Source organism: Trachypithecus francoisi, unplaced genomic scaffold (assembly GCF_009764315.1).
Source record: "Trachypithecus francoisi isolate TF-2019V2 unplaced genomic scaffold, Tfra_2.0 Lachesis_group10, whole genome shotgun sequence".
Classification (NCBI taxonomy): domain Eukaryota; kingdom Metazoa; phylum Chordata; class Mammalia; order Primates; family Cercopithecidae; genus Trachypithecus; species Trachypithecus francoisi.
This window is the reverse complement of record NW_022681455.1, coordinates 99,295,982-99,300,946: the sequence shown is the minus strand read 5'-3', so window position 1 is coordinate 99,300,946 and position 4,965 is coordinate 99,295,982. Positions and strand designations below refer to the sequence as shown.

Sequence of the window (4,965 nt, the reverse complement as noted above, 5' to 3'; positions counted from 1 at the left end):
AACTCGAGTCTGGGAGACCCGCGGGCATAACCACCCAACCTGAGAACTGCAGCAAGGTTTACGCCCGGCAAACTCATGAGACTGCCTCAGGGCCCCAACCCTAACCAGTGTAAACATTATCTTCGAGCCTTAAGATTTGCCCTCTCGGGCTTTGGACTTACTTGGAACCAGTTACTCCTTTCTTCGTTTTTTCTCCTTTTAAAATGGGAATGTCTATTCCACGCCTGTCCTGCTGTGTCCAGAATTGGCGGGTTCTCACTCTAACTTCAAGAAGGAAGCCGCAAAACCCTTGCGGTGTTACAGTTCTTAAAGATGCTGGATCCCAGTTTGTTCATTCATACCTTCACACGTGTCTGGATCTTCCTTCCGGTTGATTCCTGATCTTGGTAAACAGAAGAGAAGCTTACAGGCCTATCACTGTGAGCGTTATTAGCTCTTAAATATGGCACATCTGGAGTTGATCGTCCCTCCCGGTGGGTTCATCACCTCACTGCTTTACAGGAAAGAAGCGGCGACCTTTATTGTAAGCGTTACAGTTCCTAAAAGCAGCCTGGACTGAAGAGGTCAGCTACAGTAAGAGTAACCGCAAATAACAAAAACAACAAACCTTCCACCACTCTAAAGGCAAATCCTAGCAGTTTGCTATTAACTAGCTCGGGCAGCCTGCTTTTATCCCCTTATCTGGCCTCACCCACATCCTGCAGATTGGTCCATTTTACAGAGAGCTGATTGGTCCATTTTACAGAGCGCTGATTGGTCCACTTTACAGAGAGCTGATTGGACCACTTTGACAGCGTGCTGATTGGTGCACTTACAATCCCTGAGCTAGAAACAGAGTACTGATTGGTGCATTTACAATCCTCCAGCTTGACATAAAAGTTCTCCAAGTCCTCACTAGATTAGCTAGTCACAGAGCACTGATTGGTGTATTTACAAACCTTGAGGTAGACACAGGGTGCTGATTGGTACGTTTACGATCCCTCAGCTAGACATAAAGGTTCTCCAAGTCCCTCTAGAATCAGGAACCCAGCTGACTTCACCTAGTGGTTTCCTCACCAGGGCTGCAGGCAGAGCTGCCTGCTAGTCCTGCACCGTGCACACCCACTGCTCGGGTCCTGGGGGGCTGATGCGGACGGCTAATGGAGACCATGCACCACAGAGCAGGGAGTGGCGCCCGTCGGGGAGACTCGGGTCGCGCGGGAGCCCACCGCGGGGCGGAACGTTCGGCATGGCAGGCTGCAGGTCCGGAGCCCTGCCCCGCGGGGAGGCAGCTCAGCCAGCACTGCTAGGGGACCTGGGGCAACCTCCGCAGCTGCTGGTCCGGGTGCTAAATTCCTCACTGCCCTGGGCCGGCGGCTCCCACCGGCCGCTCGGTGTGCGGGGCCCGCCAGTCCCGCGACCGTGAGCACCGTGCTTCTCTGGTTCCTGCCGGGCCTCTCCCTCCATACCTCCCTACAAGCAGGAGGAGCCGGCTCCGGCCTGGGCCAGTGGAGAATCGCTTGAACCCAAGAGGCAGAGGTTGCAGTGAGCTGAAATCGCACCATTGCACTCCAGACTGGGTGAGGGAGCAAGACTCCGAAGTGAGGCCTTTAGGAGGTGATTTAGGAATAGTACCCTTTAAAAGAGGCTTGAGGGGACCCCCTTAACCCTTTCACCACATGAGAACACAGCAATGAGGCACTATCTTTGAAGCAGAGAGCAAGCCCAAACTCTAAATCTGCTAGCACGTTAATCTTGGACTTCCCAGCCTCCAGAATTGTGAGCAACAAATTTCTGTTGTTTGTAAATTACTCAGTCTAAGGTATTTTGTTATGGAAGCCTAAATGAACTAAGATACACAATAAGGTAAAATTCACAATATCTGGCATCCAATCAGAAACTAATAGAAACACGAAGAAGTTTTTTAAAAATACAAACATAATGTGAGAAAGTAATCAACCAAAACTGACCCAGAATTGAGACAGATGTTAGAATTTTACAGGCAAAAACATTAAAATGATTATTATATCTTCATTTCACATGTTTAAAATTTGAAGTACAAGAATAAAAGATAAAAAGACTCAAATCTAACTTCTAAAGATGAAAAAATGCAATGTATCACATGGAAAATATATTGGATGGGAGTAATGGCAGATTAGACATTGCAAAGAAAAGTTCAGTGAATTAAAAAGACAGCAATAGAAACTATTCAAAAATGAAACACTGAGAGACAAAAGAAATAAAAGTAAAAGATGGTAGTGTGTACCTGTAGTCCTAGATACTCAGGAGGCTGAGGCAGATCACTTGAGCCCAGGAGGTCAATGTTGTAGTGAGCTATGATCGTGCCACTGCGCTCCAGCCTGGGCAACAGGGCAAGATCCTGTCTCTAAAAAATGAATAAATAATAAATAAAGTGTAAGGTGAGAAGTGAGCTGAACATTGAGTATGATCAAAAAAGGCTGTTTTACCTCACAAGAAACTAAATTTATCAGTTTCTTGACCCATGACATGGTAGGTATCATGCATGAAGAACGCAGCATTAGCCAGACATATAAAGTCTTTGAACCCTGGGAAAGTGTCTTATCTTCTGAGTCTTAAGTTCACCAAGTGTAAAATAAGACCTTTCTTTTTTTTTCTTTCTGAGACAGAGTCTCGCTCTGTTGCCCAGGCTGGAGTGCAGTGGCGCAATCTTGGCTCACTGCAAGCTCCCCATCCCGGGCACACGCCATTCTCCTGCCTCAGCCTCCTGAGAAGCTGGGACTACAGGCGCCCGCCACCACGCCCGGCTAATTTTTTGTGTTTTTAGTAGAGACGAGATTTCACCGTGTTAGCCACGATGGTCTCAATCTCCTGACCTCGTGATCTGCCCGCCTCAGCCTCCCAAAGTGGTGGGATTACAGATGTGAGCCACCATGCCTGGCCAAAATAAGAACTTCTTTACACAAACTTTCTACGGTCTTCAGATTCATACCTTCAGCTACTTGAGGGCATTCCCATTTAAATGACCCAAAAACTCAGCATGTGTAAACCATGTTCTGCCCTCTACAAACCTATGCATCTCCCAAGTTCTAAGTTCTTTATTGAATCACCATACACATAGCCATAAATCTGAAAACATACTAAATAAATCACTTTTCTTCTCCCTTACCCACCCACATTGGTCTAGTCACCAAGTCCTGCCATTTAAAAATGAATGTTATCAGAAATAGAAATACTGCATGATCTCACTTCTACACAGAATCTAAAATAGCCAGACTCAGAGAAGCACAGAGTAGGATGGTGATTGCCAGAGGCTGGGAGGATAGAGGAATGGGATGATGTTGGTCAAAGGGTACAGAAATGGTGACTGTGTAGAAGTGATTGATATGTTAATTACTGGAATGTGATGATCATCTCACAATGTCTTTCAAAACATCACGTTGTGTATCTTAAATATATACTTTCTTTTGTTTGTTTCTAGGCAGTTAATGATTTGATTGACAACAGCAAAAACTAGTGTAATATATACAAAATTATCATTTTATGTCAGGAGAAAATATATCATATTGGCAACAGAACATGTCCTGCCAACCCCCAAGTGGCTGGCATAGTACGTCCACCCTGTGACAGGCCTACTGGGACTGTGGTGAACCTGCCTGTACCTCAGTACAAAACCCCCTTTCCCTGAGAAATGTACAGAAGGAGAGATGAAGAGAGTGCACCCAAAAGGAAGAGGGAGAGGCTGGGGTCCTGTGCCCTGAGCTCAGAACTTCAGAGGGAAGACCGGCCAGAACTTGGGCTGCTTTGGGTCACAGTGCTTGTCAAAGCTCAGCTGCACCGAAGCCTCCATGGCCTGGAGCTTGGCAGCGCTGTTCCCATACAAGCGCCTCATCTCAGCCTGGCACTGCTCGCCGGGCCGCTCAGTCGGGGGCTCCACCGACCGGTGGGTGTTGTAGCACAGATCGTGGTCGGGGTTCACGTAGCTGTCCAGGCACTCTGCATCCAGCTGCTGCTGCTGCCCTCATTCTCTGTGCCTCTCGGTTTCTGCAAAGTACTGGCGAAGATCCTCGGTGATTTCCATATTGCTCAGATCACATTCTACCTCTGCATCTACCCCTCCTCTTTAAACAAAGCGTGGTCTTCTCTCATGGATGCCTGGATCCCGCTGCTGTCATGTGGATGCTGCCCAGACCCTCTGAAATGTGAAGAACTGCAGGTGGAGTCCCGCCAGGTCACATGATGGTCATAGAAGGACTGAGGATATCCAGCCTGGTTGTCTTTAGAGCTTTGGAAAAGAAGTGCAGAAAGGAAGTGCCGGCTGGGCGCGGTGGCTCACGCCTGTAATCCCAGCACTTTGGGAGGCCAAGGCAGGCGGATCGCATCAGGAGTTCAAGACTAGCCTGGCCAACATGGTGAAACCCCATCTCTACTAAAAATACAAAAAATCAGCCAGGTGTGGTGGCAGGCACCTGTAATCCCAGCTACTTAGGAGGCTGAAGCAGGAGAATCGCTTGAAACAGTGAGGTGGAGGTTACAGTGAGCCAAGGTTGTGCCCCTGTACTCCAGCCTGGGCAACAAGAGCGAGACTCCATCTGAAAAAAAACAAAGGGAAGCACCACAGAAGACTGAAACAGGATTCCACGGCCTTCCTGTAGGCATTCTGATGGCTTTGCCATCAAGCCATTGTTTGATGATAATGTTGCCAGTATCTTGCATATGCCAGATGAGAATACCAAGGCCTGGTAGCTTTCGATGTTAATGCCTTCACCACTGCCATCACTGACTGTGAAAGTCCAAATAGGCGCTGAAACTCGTGGGTGCACAGCTTGCAGATTCCGGGCAGTGGGCGAATAGGGGCCTAGTTTTCGTTGGAAAGACAGAGGCGGTTAGGACTGGGGAGAAGGTGGGTGTTGCTGGGGTGACTGGAAGTGTGCTAATATATACAGTTTTTTAAATTCTTTTTTATTTTAATTTTTATTTTTAGTTCTGGGGTACGTGTGCATGCAG

At 47.7% G+C, this 4,965-nt stretch overlaps 1 pseudogene; it reads right to left on the bottom strand.

The window, feature by feature from the left end:
• Positions 1 to 3,721: 3,721 nt before the first annotated feature.
• LOC117088770 lies at positions 3,722 to 4,765 on the bottom strand (annotated as a pseudogene).
• Between the last annotated feature and the right edge of the window lie 200 nt (positions 4,766 to 4,965).